Source organism: Oreochromis aureus, linkage group 3 (genome assembly GCF_013358895.1).
Source record: "Oreochromis aureus strain Israel breed Guangdong linkage group 3, ZZ_aureus, whole genome shotgun sequence".
NCBI classification, from domain to species: Eukaryota; Metazoa; Chordata; class Actinopteri; order Cichliformes; family Cichlidae; genus Oreochromis; species Oreochromis aureus.
The window spans coordinates 75,947,104-75,962,504 of record NC_052944.1 but is presented as its reverse complement, the minus strand read 5'-3'; the positions used below and the strand labels follow the sequence as shown (position 1 = coordinate 75,962,504).

Sequence of the window (15,401 nt, the reverse complement as noted above, 5' to 3'; positions counted from 1 at the left end):
CCGGGTAAAAGACTTTCCACACAAGTCACAGCTGTAAGGTTTAACTCCACTGTGAATGAGCTGGTGTGTTTTTAAGCCTCCAGCCTGGGTAAAGGAATTTCCACACAAGTCACAGCTGTAAGGTTTAAGTCCACTGTGGATGAGTTGGTGTGTTTTTAAGTCTCCATCCCGGGTAAAAGACTTTCCACACTCATCACAGCTGTAAGGTTTAAGTCCACTGTGGATGAGTTGGTGTCTTTTTAAGTCTCCACCCCGCATAAAATCCTTCCCACAGTTATCACAGCTGTATGTTTTCTCTCCCTTTCTTCTGTGAGGTTTGTCAGCCTCCTGAGAGCACTGACTTCTCGCTCCACGTTGGTCCTGCAGTGACAGAGATACAAACAGAGGCAGTGAGTGAAATGCAGTCATGGAACAAACTGAAACTCCCTCCATTAGTGGAATTAAATATGTCAACAAACACATTGTAGGTGTGTGAGCACCACCTTCTGGTGACAGTATGACATTACAATGATGTGCTACAATGAGAGTTGTAATTTAAATGACATTATTGAAGAAATATTGATCAGTGGAGAAAATCTTTTACTTCATAAAATTTTTTTGAGTCTAACTAATGATATTGTTTTTTCAGTGTGTGCTGATAAAATATGTTCTTTGTATTTTCTTGTAACTTCTGTGGTTTTTGTTTGTAAATGTAGATTCTGTATATATGGAGGAGCCATATATGGATGGAAAACATAAGGCTGCGTCCACACTAGCCCGGATAGATTTGAAATAGGTGTTTTTGTCTGAAAACGCTCCGCATTCACACTAGCACTTTCAGTCTTTTTCAAAGAGTTGCGGGCTCACACTAAAACGACCAAAAACCCTGACGTTGAAGTTCCGCGCATGCGTGAAACGCAAGATGACTCGACCTGCGTCATTTCCCTCTACCGTTTATTTACATTCTGGCTCTTTGAAAAGTGGCGGTGAAATGGCGAGACAAAACACCGAATTTCTCAAGTGGACTGATTATGAGGTGGAGTTGCTGCTCCGAGTCACCAACGTGTACAAGGTTTCCAAAGCAAGGAAGAACATTGACTGGGAGACGATCCAGAACACATACGCCGAAATATTGGACCGCCCCAATGGTCAGTATGCTGCAGACAACATGGCCTACCCCCACAGGACGACCTCACAAAACTAGTAATTACGACAAAATTGAAGGCTCAAATACAGGCACGCAGTAGACTGCGGAAAAAGAAGCGGGCATGGAAGAGTAATTATCTGTGTTAAATCTGTTTCATGGCCATTTATGGTAACAGCCCTTTTTCTCATCTTGTTGTTTTCTGACAGATGTTTGTATTTCACATAAAGGTTTTAGTTTCACATATGGCTAATAAGTGTATTTTTCAATAGTAAAACATGAACAAGAAGTATGTATTTACTAGGGGTGCAACGATACACAAAATTCACGGTTCGGTTCGATACTTTGGTGTCACGGTTTGATATTTTTTCGATACAAAAAATGTTCATGCCTTTTTAATTTTTCATTTATTAAAATTATAAATATATATTTTAACTCAAAAGTACAGTTTTTAAATGTAATGTTGCTGAAGCAACAAAATAATTAAAAAGTAAAATAAATCTATCTGACAGTTTATAACAGAGAAATGGCTCCTTCCAAAATACTATACGCTTCTTCTGGGGTATATTCTCAGCAGTATATTAAACATATCAGGTCCCCATAAGTAAAATCTTGTGCTAACAGCTGTCTAAATGACTCGGGTAAAGTTTGTAGCATACGTGTGGGGCTGGGCGATATGGCCTAAAATCCATATTGCGATATAATTTGAAGCACGTGCGGTAATGATATATATCGCGATATATTATTTTCTTCTGTATAATGTATTTTCCACACTATAAGGCACACTTAAAATCCTTTAATTTTCTCAAAAATCGAGAGTGTGCCTTATGTATGAATTCTGGTTGTGCTTACTGACCTCAAACCGATTTTGGCGTGCAGAAATCTGTTAAAAATGTTTTAGTACAACTTTGGTAAGCCGCACTGCTTGATGGATTGTCAGAGCATTACGGCTGCCGTAGTGAGCTCCGCGGAGTAATCTGGGTCCAAAACTCCACCCTCTTCAGGTCACAATGTCAAACGAACACTAAGAGCTAAAAACGGTCTAAATTCTTTCATCTTTAATTAAATCATCAATGTCAAATCAAATCACTTTTATTGTCACGTCACATGTGCAGGTACACTGGTACAGTACATGTGAGTGAAATTCTTGTGTGCGAGCTTCTCAAGCAACAGAGTTGTGCAAAAATACAATAACGTAAAACAAGCAAATATAAAAATGGCTAATCTAAAAAGTAATAAATATGTGTACAATATATAAAGGTATATACATTACTGAACGTGTGTACTAAATATGTTTTTCTACGTGTGTGTGTGTGTGTGTGTATATAGTGTGTATATACATGTTTTACAAATGAAATAAAGTAAACAATAAAATAAGATATATAAAATATACAGAGGTTGGTATGTGCAAAACAGTGGCATTAATGTACAGTATGGAGTGCATAATGTTGAAGTTCCAGTAGTGAGGGTGAGGTGTCTATGGCGTGTTCAGCAGTCTGATGGCCTGGTGGAAAAAGCTGTCTCTCAGTCTGCTGGTACGGGACCGGATGCTGCAGAACCTCCTTCCTGATGGAAGTAGTCTGAACAGTTTGTGGCTGGGGTGACTGGAGTCCTTGATGATCCTCCCGCTTTCCTCAGGCACCGCTTCCTGTAGATGTCTTGGAGGAGGGAAGCTCACCTCCAATTATCCGTTCAGCACACCGCACTACTCTCTGGAGAGCTTTGCGGTTGTAGGCGTGTGCTGTTGCCATACCAGGTGGTGATGCATCCAGTGAGGATGCTCTCAATGGCACAGCGATAGAAGGTCCTGAGGATGCGGGGCTCATGCCGAATCTTTTCAGTCTCCTGAGAAAGAAGAGGCGCTGCTGCGCCTTCTTCACTGTTTTGTCTATGTGTACTGACCACGTAAGATCCTCAGCCAGATGTACACCAAGGAAGCGGAAGCTGCTCACTCTCCACAGCGGCCCGTTGATGGTGATGGGGTGTGTACTCCTCTGCACCTCCGGAAGTCCACTATCAACTCCTTTGTCTTTGCGACGTTGAGGGTGAGATGGTTGTCTTGACACCAGTGGGTCAGGGCACTGACCTCCTCCCTGTAGGCCGTCTCATCACCGTTGGTGATAAGACCCACCACTGTAGTGTCGTCCGCAAACTTCACAATGATGTTGGAGTTTTTAGTGGCCGTGCAGTCGAGGTGTAGAGTGAGTACAGGAGAGGGCTCAGTACACACCCTGTGGAGCACCAGTGTTCAGTGTGATGGGGATGAGGTGGTGCTGCCCAGTCTGACCACTTGGCGTCTGTCAGACAGGAAGTTAAGGATCCAGCTGCAGAGGGAGCTGCTCAGTCCTAGATCCTGCAGTTTCCTGTCCAGCTTCGAGGGAATGATGGTGTTGAATGCTGAGCTGTAATCTACAAACAGCATTCTCACATACGTGTCTCTCTTCTCCAGGTGTGACAGGGCAGCATGGAGTGTCAGGGCTATGGCATCATCAGTGGACCTGTTGTGGCGGTATGCGAACTGTAGAGTTGCTGCTTTATCGGGTGTAACAATTAAGTTTAACATCCATGCATCCGTGAAAACAAAATTTATTAAATTTAACGGAGTTAGAAGTTAACAGGAAGTTAGCTCGCTAGTTTCCACCTAAACATTTCATACCATGTTCTGACAGAGATTTTTGAAACTAATTAAAACGTACAGCTGGACTACATGGTATATAATGTTGTGCTACGTGATTGCTAGCGACACAGCTATGTTAGCATAACATTAGCACAGTGAAGCTGGAGGGTGAATGCCAACTTTTTTTCCACTCGATAAAAGTTCTGGTGGTTAGGGACAAATTAATGAATCAATGTTACGGGAGTGGAGGAAGCGCAGTTTTTGGCTTTTCCCATATTTCAAAGTGCTTCGCCTCTTTGCTATGACTGTCGCCCGGCATAATTTGCAGATGATAATGGTTTTAGCCGCTGCGATGCTTTCGACCAAAACAGGCGCAGCTTGATGACATCATCAACATGCACTATCGCGATAGAGTGATATAGTCAAAATCTCTATCGTTGGCCAAATTTATATTGTTTCTATCGTATATCGTTTATATTGCCCACCCCTACATGCATGCTTGTTCTTTTTTTCCGCTTTCACTTGTCTTTGCACTAGGATGAACGAAAACTATGTGTTTTCAAACGAAAATGCATTAGTATGGACGTAGCCTAAAGCTTGGTTAACCAATGTTTTAAAAACCAACCAGCTGTGCACACAGTTTCAATAACAGTGTAACTGTGATACTTTTCTCACCTTTTGTGTTGAAGTCATTCTTTCCTCTGTAGTGGCTGAGCTGAGTCCAAATGGCTGAAATTGTTCCTCTGTTGCTCTACCAGACTCTTTTCCTCCTGTTACTCAGCTGGGACACAAAAAGTATATATATATATCTATTTTATCCCTGACAAAAAGAAGCAGGGCAAATAAACATTACTACACTCCTCAGTGACAACAATACCTATGAAGCTTCAAGGTAAAACCTCAGTAGCAACTACAAAAACAAAGTCATCAGTTGCATACAAGAACTTGAAAGGGAAAAAGCCACTGACCCCCCCTTGCATATCACCGCCTTTACCCAGGGAATGCTACACCCTGTATGAAATGTTTTCAGCGGTTAGTATCATGGTTGCTAGGCAACCTGAGCAACGCCACAGAGGCCAGACCATTCAATTTAACAATTCTTCTGGTCTTCGAGGACGAGGCCCACATAAAGCGCGTCCTCCAAGGCTGCAGACCCTGAATTGGGATATAAAGGTGTGTGTATGAGAAGTACACCTCAGATCCACTTGGTGTTTGCTGTGACCGCATCTAGTGGGATCAATGCGCATTGGTAATAAAGTTTTGATGAAAAATACTTCAGTCTCATCTGAGCCTTCTTCTCCAGCTGGGATATCAAAAGAATCTGTGGGGTCAAGACGAAGTGAACCTCCACAGCACCTAGCCACAGGAGGTACGATCACTTTTACACTTTTGCTTTTGCTCCAGTGGCGTGTCCAGCGGTTTGATATTTGATATTTTATTGAATTTTATTGTTTTAGCTTCGGGGTGGCACCTGGGGTGGCCAGTCTGGTTGGGGGGGGGGGTTAACATAGCTGGACTGGCCATCGGGCATACCGGGCATTTGCCTGGTGGGCTGATGACTTATTTATTTATTTCTTTTGTAACGGCATGAACAATGAGAGGTGGTGGATTGGCCAGATGCTGGCCGATGTGTAAAAATAACTCAGTTGGTTGGTGGTGGCTATCGTGGAGCTTCCACAGAGGCCAGCAGGTGGATGAGGGAAGGGGAGGCAGGAGGAGGAGAGACCCGAGGCAACCGCCAGTCCGAGTGTCAGGTGAACTGAGCTTCAGATAAGAAGTTATAACCTGCAGTCTATCTGGGTCAGATATAAACCAAGTTTAGGTGGAGTTTATTTTCGTTGTGCTGACTTTTTACAGTCAGTTACAATAACTCATAATAGCTTTGCTAGCTAGCATGACGGAGTTTCTATACAGCTGGGTGGGTGCTATGATGTTACTGATGTTGAATTTTTTTTTATTCATAAGGTTAGTTAGTAGAGTTGCCAACCGTCCTGTAAAAAATGGAATGTCCTGCATTCAGATAAAATATTACACGTTTCGTATTGAGCTCAGAAGTAGGGCTGCCACGATTAGTCGACTATCAAAATCGTCGACGACTGATTTAATAGTCAACGCGTAGTTTGAAGCTTTGTAAGATCACAAAAGACGCAGGAATAAGTAGTAGGATTTAAGAGTGTAATAACGGACTGAAACAGAAGATGGCAGCACTGCATGTACAAGGATGCCAGCTCCCATTAAACCCCGAAGAAGAAGAAGTAGCTCTGTCCCAGATTCATAGCGCAGCCCAGCTCAGTTTCCAACAATGGCGGCAGCTAGTTAGTTTTAATATTACTGTTATTATTCTTTCTGGGTCACAAAATAAACGTTTAACATATTTTCAGGCGAGAATGTAACTGTGTAAACCTCAAATATCTGCTCAGTACGGTGGCCCTGAAGTGCAAACCACAAAAACAAATCACAAAACGCACAACAAATTGAAAAGCGCAAAAACAAATTGAAAAGCGCAAAAACAAATTGAAAAGCGCAAAAACAAATCACAAAACGCACAACAAATTGAAAAGCGCAAAAACAAATTGAAAAGCGCAAAAACAAATCTCTTAACGCAAAAACAAATTGAAAAGCGCAACAACAAATCACTTAACGCAAAAACAAATTGAAAAGCGCAAAAACAAAAACCAAACCGGAAGAGGTAGGTACCAATGCTGCAACAACAGGCATCACTGATTGGATGATGGATCCGGTAGCCTTTTGAACCGGAAGTTGTTCTGTTTGGAAGTTTGGTGACTGCTCTACCAACTTTTTTCCACAACTTGGACAAAACATGTTGGCTGTATCCCAATTCAGGGTCTGCAGCCTTAAAGGCTGCATTTTTAGGCCGACACGTCACAGCGGCGCGTCAAGGCTGTCCCAATTCAAAGGCTGCTCAAACGCGGCCCTCAAATTCGACCTTCATTTCCCTGAATTTTAAGGCTGTGGCGGTGTAGACTTGTGGCCCAACATATCCCACAATTTATAGCGCAGCAGTCACTGTGGATAATTTTGCCGCAGACGGCAGAAGCGTAGCGGTCAAGAGTAAACTGTTAAGCGTAAGTACTGAATATGATGTCACTTTTTATGTGCAAATGTTTAATAATGAGGAACATTAAAACACTACTGTTGGCCACATGTCGGCAAAGTTATTTGCCATTAGCGATGTTTGTACTTTCAGCGTTTACTTTGTTTTAAAGCATTTAAAATATAATAATACAATAGTTGACCTTAATCTTACAGAGAATGTGATGATTTTATGGATAATTAAAGTCAGTCATATATCCACAAACACAACAAGCTGAAAGTCAGTGATGCTGCTCGGTTTGCAGTCCTGAATATGACGGCACAAGCAGGATTCACTGCACTGTTAATGTTAGCTATGTTATATTGCTGCCTCTGTTCGGTGGTGTCGAGCCAAACGGACTTTAACGTGTGTTTGAACGAGCTGACGGTTCACTCGTTAAGCTGAAAGAAAGATGCTTTAATCACAGGAGTCACACATGTGTCCACTGGACCATCTGGGAACTCTTCTTGTTTAGCACTCATAATAACACAAACACTAAATCCTCTTGTGCTGTTTTGTAGCAGTGTATACACCTGAGACTGTCACCTGTCTGTCTGTCCTGCACTCGCTCTCTGTTTCTTTCTCTCTGATTGTGGAATAAAAGTATGAACATGTATTTATAAGTTACACTTGTGTTTGAATCCTGCAGCTTATCACACATTTGATTTCCATGTGTGACAACTGAAAGTGTCCAGAGTGAGGACAGACTGAGGGACCCACTGCTGCACATCATCTGTGAGGCTTTGCACCCTGATGATCCACCAGGACAAACTCAGCAGTGTGTGAGGAAGAGGAGGAGGAAGAGCCAGCAGCAGCTGACAGATGGAGAGAATAGACAGACTGTTCCCTGTTTGTGAAGGACTGCTAGGAAAGTTTAAAATAACTAACTGTCTGTCCTGAATCAGTCTTATTAGGTAATGTTCAAATAATGTTATCATCCCAGTGTTTTCAGTGTGGGAGAAAGTACTCAGGGCCTTCAAGTTACACACTATGAAAGGCAGCAACAAGTTTAATATTCAGAAACCTAAAGTATGTATCAGCAGCAGAATGGAGCTAAAAATAAATGTTTGTTTCAGTTCTATGAAGCTTTGAGTATTTTGGATTAGTAGCACTGCTGTGTTTGTTGCATCATATTGCTGTAATTGTTTATATGCTTTATATATTCTGAGGTAAGTTGATCTATAGTGTTACATCATATTCTATAAGGATGTTATGTGTTAGTATACTTCCTGCCCAGTTTGACCCATTTAGCAGAAGTCGGCCTGTTTATGGCTCTGATATCTATTCTGTATGACTTAAAGCAGTTATGACATGCTCTGATTTTCTCACCCAATAAAGGGATATTTAATATATCAGTCTACTCTTCATTCTATCAGACAGTTATCACAGCTCGTACATTTTCTTTTTACACATATATGTAAGCATTGAGCCAAATTTAGTAATGCCAACATATTACACGGACAATATTTGTCTCTTATATATGATACATCTACATATACACTGTCAAAGATACTTGAGTGTCTTTGAGTGAAGATTTAAGGTGATAGGACATATAAATAACTGCAACTTGAATCTTTACTGAAGCTCAGTATTAGACACAGAGTTCACTCACATGAATTTCACTCACATGTGCTGTACCAGTGTACCTGCACATGTGATGTGACAATAGAAGTGATTTGATTTGAGAGTTCAAACTCACTGCTGTAATAACTTGTGATTAATATAATAACTATGATATTGGCCATATCATATTTACACTGACTTTAGTCTCATGAACAACATTAGCTAATTGTTATTTACTAGCTAATCTTAAATGACTGTTCAGTACAGATATGAAAGCCAGCAATCATATTTTACAGTCCTGTGGTCTCAGCCTCAGATACGTATTAAATTACACAAAGCTCGTGTAGAAACAAACACACGAACAAAATATGTTCTCCTTCATTTCCGTCAAAGCTGTATGAAACGTTTCCAGCGGTTGGTGTTATGGTTGCTAGGCAACCTGGGCAGCGCAACGGAGGCTAGACCGTCTCATTTCACAAGCCTCGCACTTCCGGCCTTAGCGTTTTTAAGTACGTGGCCCTTGAGGATCGTTGAGGCTGCGTACTTTAAGGCTGCAGACCCTGAATTGGGATACAGCCGTTGACTGCTCTTTCTCATAACCACGTTCGGCAGAACAACTTCCGGTTCAAAAGGCTACCGGATCCATCATCCAATCAGTGATGCCTGTTGTTGCAGCATTGGTACCTACCTCTTCCGGTTTGGTTTTTGTTTTTGCGTTTTGTGATTTGTTGTTGCGCTTTTCAATTTGTTGTGCGTTTTGTGATTTGTTTTTGCACTTTTCAATTTGTTTTTGCGTTAAGTGAATTTGTTTTTGCGCTTTTCAATTTGTTTTTGCGTTAAGTGATTTGTTGTTGCGCTTTTCAATTTGTTTTTGCGTTAAGAGATTTGTTTTTGCGCTTTTCAATTTGTTTTTGCACTTTTCAATTTGTTTTTGCGTTAAGTGAATTTGTTTTTGCGCTTTTCAATTTGTTTTTGCGTTAAGTGATTTGTTGTTGCGCTTTTCAATTTGTTTTTGCGCTTTTCAATTTGTTTTTGCGTTAAGTGAATTTGTTTTGCGCCTTTTCAATTTTTTTTTTTGCGTTAAGTGATTTGTTGTTGCGCTTTTCAATTTGTTTTTGCGCTTTTCAATTTGTTGTGCGTTTTGTGATTTGTTTTTGTGGTTTGCACTTCAGGGCCACCGTAGCTCAGTTTATCAAGACACCACATATTTTCAAAAGCGCTCCGACATTTTCGGAGACGTCTGTTAACTACTAGCTCAATAGCTAGCCAGGGGCAAGGCTCACTAGCGCCCGTGAGAACACCAGACTCAAATCGCAAATCGCTTTCAAACCCACCACCGTCTTTCGCTACTCAGCTTTAACATACATAAGTCACTTAGATAACTTAAAAAAATTATTGTTTGGCTTTTTTAGTATTTAATTTGTTCCTGAGTAAATCGGTTTGGCTGAGATTAAAGTTATAGTTTTTACACAGCTGAATAAACGTCACGCAGTCAACTGGTTATCAGAAGTGAGATGCTCCAGAATATACTCCGGTGTCCTGTTATATTTTAGATAGCAAGGAGTTTATTAAACTTCATCGAAACAATCTGCAAATTTAATTAAAATTTAATAAACTATCATCTTGTCTTTATTTTTAGTTAGCACATATCTTAAACACTTAAAGCTGTAAGCTAATGATAGTTATATAAGAGCAGATGCATGCTGGTGCAATAAGCTGTACGTTTTTCGTCCAACGGATGCATGATCTGATTAGTCGACTAATCGCAAAAATAATCGGTGACTAGTCGACTATCAAAATAATTGTTTGTGGCAGCCCTACTCAGAAGAGACGCAGTTTGTCCCGTACTTCAGCTAGAATGAAATTGGAGTTATTCTGTCATTACCCTGCACAGCTGCCTCTTCTTCTCTCATTCTCCCCCCTCTCTCTCCTGTTCCTACTTCAATCATGAAACTGATCAATGATGAGCTGATCGGCTTTTCTCTCTTGTTTGTTTATCGCCCATTTTGCGCCAGAAAGAGGAAACCAGCGGAGGTTGCGCTAAACAACAGCAGCACGTTTAAGCTTGATTAGCTGTTGTTAGCAGTAGCGGTTTTAGATACGGGCGACATGGGCGGTTGCCCGGGGCAGCATTGTGATGGGGGGCGGCATCACGGGCATCGGAAAAAAAAAAAAAATGCTCGTACTCATGCTGCCCCGACGGCAGCCAGCACATATTGGGAATGTCGTAGGCACCAATCGGTTTTCTATCGCCCATTTGCTGGGAGTAAGGGCGCCCTCCATTTGTGAGGTGTGCCTGCTGCTTGCTGTACAGGGAGGAGAGGGCAGGGTGGCGGGGGATTCTCTGGCTGGCTGGAGCAGCGTCTAATAGCCAACTCGCAAAATAAAATAAAAACAAACCAACAAACACGAAAACACCAGACATTATGATACAGACTTATAATTTGTAGCGATGTTTTTTTCGAAATTCTATAAAAAAGTGAGCGCGAGAGCCCTCGGTGCGCCTGCTCGCTGCTGAAGTCAAAGTAAACTTTATTGTCATCTCCGCTACATACAGTCCAGTATAGAGGCGAGGGAGCGAGGCTCCAGTTACAGCAGTGCAAGTAAACGAACAATAAATATAAGAAGAGTAAGAAAATAAATATATAATTTAGGACCAGGGGTAAAGGGCTCAATAACAATTTAAAATTTATAATTTACAGTTTGATGATTTAAAGTCTCACACATAACCCGTCGAAAGGGGAGGGAGACCTGCTGCTTCCAAATAGAGCACATTTCATTCATAATGTTGTAAGTCCAAGCCCATTATGTATTCATGATTTGAATCCTGGGTTGTGTGAAATCTCAGAAATGCACCCTAGACAAAGTGAATCTGTGAACTAAGGTGTAGGTCTGTTAGATTATGTTGTGGTGATCCTCTGGTTGAGGGATGGGTGTTCATACTGGAGTGCAAAATTAAAACCAACGGAAGATGGACAAGAAAAGTTCAAAGCCATCAGGTGCTCAGTTTAGAAAAAAGAGAAAAGAAGAGGAGGAGTTTTCGCCCAGGGCGCCAAACAGGCTAGGACCGCCACTGGTTGTTAGAATTTATTTAATATTAATTTCTAGTATCAGCTGATGTTTGCTGGGGCCACAGCTGTAAAAGCTCCTGGTCATGATGTCGGTCTGGATATGTGGTGAGAGGGAAACAAGAAGATGAAACCAGGAGATGTCCTTACTGAATCATCAGAGATGAACATGTGATGGAGAAACAGGTTTACCTTTTAGGTGACATGAATAAGTTGAAGGGAAGTTAGGAACTGTTTCTGAGAGACAAATAACACCAGGATCCTTTTCTACGTAGCTGACAGCTGGTAACTGTGCAGGGGCGGGTCTAGCAAAGTTTTGCCAGGGGGGCCATGTAGGGCATTAACAGGGAAAGGGGGGCACAAAGAAATACTTTTTCTTATTCTCATTTAAAATATCTAGCTTTTAATAAATAATTATCTGAATCTTGCAAACAAAGTTTTTATCTGACGTAAATTGTATAGAAATCATACATATACCAAAAAGACAGTGTACATCACTGTCACAACAGCGTTTGTTTTCATTCAAAGGCTTTATGGCTTTAATACCTGGTGGGCTGGTCTCTAGTCAAAATGCCCAATTTTTTTGTCCCAGTCCAGCCCTGCAGGTTAATACTGGGAGTGTCACCATGGCAGCTGACTGTATTTCATCACCAGCTAGTGTTGTTCTTTATACATCAGTATTACCAAAGTTTACCATAAGGCAGCATAGAAAGTATTTACTTGCTTTCAGGTTTTATTCAAATGTTAGTCTTTTAATTTGTTTCCCCACTTTTTTCCTGTTTCAAAATCAAACACCAGTTTGTGAGAAGATTATCTTCTTTTTTTTAATAGGCAGATAAAGTTTTGCATTGGCTAATTTGCCAATTGTATGTTAAAAATGTTGTATTTTAATATTCAAAAATGTTTTTACCCAAAACATATGTGCACTATATGTCATTAAAAATACTATGCAAATATTGCTGTCCTTGAATGCTGAATAAACACTGATAAAGCACTGATTGTATCTCTTGTACATTATCAGTATCTAAAAACTTTGCACCGTAGTGGTTAAAATCTCATTCTAATAAGAGTTAAAAGCACATTCAGTTATTAGGTTTATAGGGTTATAGAATTATGGTTAACGGTTGGTAGATTTTTTTTTAACATTATCTGCCAATTACATCTGCCACCCTTCTCCAAATCTGTGCCCCTACCTGGACCCCCCAACAAAAACTTTCTAGACACGCCACTGTTTTGCTCAAACTGCACGATTGACTTGCAGGGATTAGAAGTTCGTCGGTCATGCAGGGTCTCACACTATGCTCTGATGGGACCTGAGTGCTCACACTGTGCGTCCATAAAATTAAGGCTATAATGCAAATTCTGTCGTTTTCTCTCCCTGTCTGTCTTTCACTCACACAGACACGCACACCACCATCATCAACTTTGCTAAATTGATAATGAAAAACATTGATCAAGCAGCTGTGATTGAGCAGCAATGTAGATCCAACTATTTTCACGGTTGTTGTGGTCGTGATAATTTTGTAATGCTACATCGAAAAGGCTCAGATGAGCTTGCCAAAATGCTGCTCTTTTCACTTTCATTTCTGTGTTTGCGCGTGCGCAGCGTGAGAGACTGCCGTGACACCCTCAGGACATGAGGATTTCAAACCACGACCAAGCGATTGATGATCGGGAGTTGGTCGTGAGGTGTTAATCGCTTCTCGTTAGACCACGTATACTACACGATGCACGACACACGGTGAAGGCCAAACTCGGGTCCATCAACAAAACAGTCGCACGACTGAAAAATCGGCTCAAAATGAGCCCAAAATCGCACTGTATGCCGCCTCTCACACTGCGCACACTGAGCAGCAAGAGACCTCACCCAGGACATGTTAAATTACGCCTACTTCACGGACTCTTTCTGATGCTATCTGGTGTTCTAGACTTTTACTTCCAAAATCAGACGTCTTTTTTAGCACCCCTTCTCAGTAGGTTTCCACTACTCTTTCTGTTGTTCACCCTGGGGTTGCCCTCTCCCAGGCTTGAACCTGTGGCTTCCTGTCCTGTGGGTGGGGGTTGGCTGTTCTCCTACCTTGCACCCCATCCTTTCGTTGATATTCAAAGACTATTTTTCTATATGTATTCTTTCTATATGTATTCTTTAACAACCGCCATATCATAATGTTGCAAGCAATCACAAACTCTACAATCTAACTCCAGTGTATACCAAGCAATCTGTTATTCTCAACAGAGGTAAACTCAACATAAACTGAACCCGCATTAAAGTTACCTCGGTGCTTACCTTTAGATGAGCCCACGAACCGAGAGAAACTATAGAGAGAAATATCCAAACGTTGGTAGTGGTATATGTTCCTGTAGGTTTACTACTTTACCCCCGTTTCATGAAAAAGCAGCTCTCTTATCCACTCCTCTCCTGTACACACACTTTGCTCCGCCCCCTTTACCCGGGTCGGGTGCTGTGTTTGTCACGTGACTCAGCGCACGCTTGAAGTACGCACTACGCGTGCGGAAGTGAGAGGCTTGTGAAATGGGACGGTCTAGCCTTCGACGCGCTGTTCAGGTTGCCTAGCAACCATGATACTAACCGCGAGAAACGTGTCATACAATGTGTGACAGAAATGAAGGAGTAAAAATGTTTTGTTGGTCCTTCATGTTTGTCATGACATCACTTTGATTAGTTGAGTATCTGAGGCTGAGACCACGGGACTGTAAAACATGATAGTTGGGCTTCATTTCTGTACTGAACAGTCATTTCAAGATTAGTTAGTGAATAACAATCAGCTAATGTTGTTCATGGCACTGAAATCATCTCACTGTGGTTATGTAAATATAATATGGCCAATATTATATGTATTGTCAGACTATTATTCAAGTTGCAGTTATTTATATTTCCAATCACCTTAAATCTTCACTCAAAGACAAATATCTTTGACAGTGTATAGATGTATTATACATAAGAAACAAATATTGTTCGTTTAATATGTTGGCATTATTACATTTGCCTCAGTGCTTACTTATATGTGTAAAAAGGAAAATGTACGAACTGTGATAACAGTTTTTGATAAAATGAAGAGTAGACTGATATATTAAATATTCCTTTATTGGGTGAGAAAATCATACGAGCATCATAACTGCTTTCAGTCACACAGAATAGATATCAGAGCCTTAAACAGGCTGACTTCTGCTAAATGGGTCAAACTGGGTAGAAAGTAGTACTGCTGCAACAAACACAGCAGTGCTACCAATCCAAAAATACCCAAAGCTTCATAGAACTGAAACAAACATTTATTTTCAGGTCTCACGGATGATGTGCAGCAGTGGGTCCCTCAGTGTGTCCTCACTCTGGACACTTGCAGTTGTCACACATGGAAATCAAATGTGTGATAAGCTGCAGGATTCAAACACAAGTGTAACTTATAAATATATGTTCATACTTTTATTCCACAATCAGAGAGAAAGAAATAGAGAGAGAGTGCAGGACAGACAGACAGGTGACAGTCTCAGGTGTATACACTGCTACAAAACAGCACAAGAGAAGGAGGATTTAGTGTTTGTGTTATTACAAGTGCTAAACAAGAAGAGTTCCAGATGGTCCAGTGGACACATGTGTGACTCCTGTGATTAAAGCATCTTTCTTTCAGCTTAACGAGTGAACCGTCAGCTCGTTCAAACACACGTTAAAGTCCGTTTGTCTCGACACCACCGAACAGAGGTAGCATATAACATAGCTAACATTATCCTTGAACGAGTAGTTGTCAAACAGCTAACAGATCATCTGCAGAGGAATGGCTTATTTGAAGAGTTTCAGTCAGGTTTCAGAGCTCATCACAGCACAGAAACAGCTTTAGTGAAGGTTACAAATGATCTTCTTATGGCCTCTGACAGTGGACTCATCTCTGTGCTTGTCCTGCTAGAACTCAGTGCTGCGTT

At 41.1% G+C, this 15,401-nt stretch overlaps 1 long non-coding RNA gene across 1 annotated transcript; it reads right to left on the bottom strand.

The window, feature by feature from the left end:
• Positions 1–300: 300 nt before the first annotated feature.
• Positions 301–13,895, bottom strand: LOC120437636. The gene is made up of 3 exons (XR_005611308.1): positions 13,753–13,895; positions 4,416–4,521; positions 301–360 (listed from the first exon to the last, which is right to left on the bottom strand). It is a non-coding gene; the product is annotated as an uncharacterized LOC120437636 (long non-coding RNA).
• Positions 13,896–15,401: the final 1,506 nt, after the last annotated feature.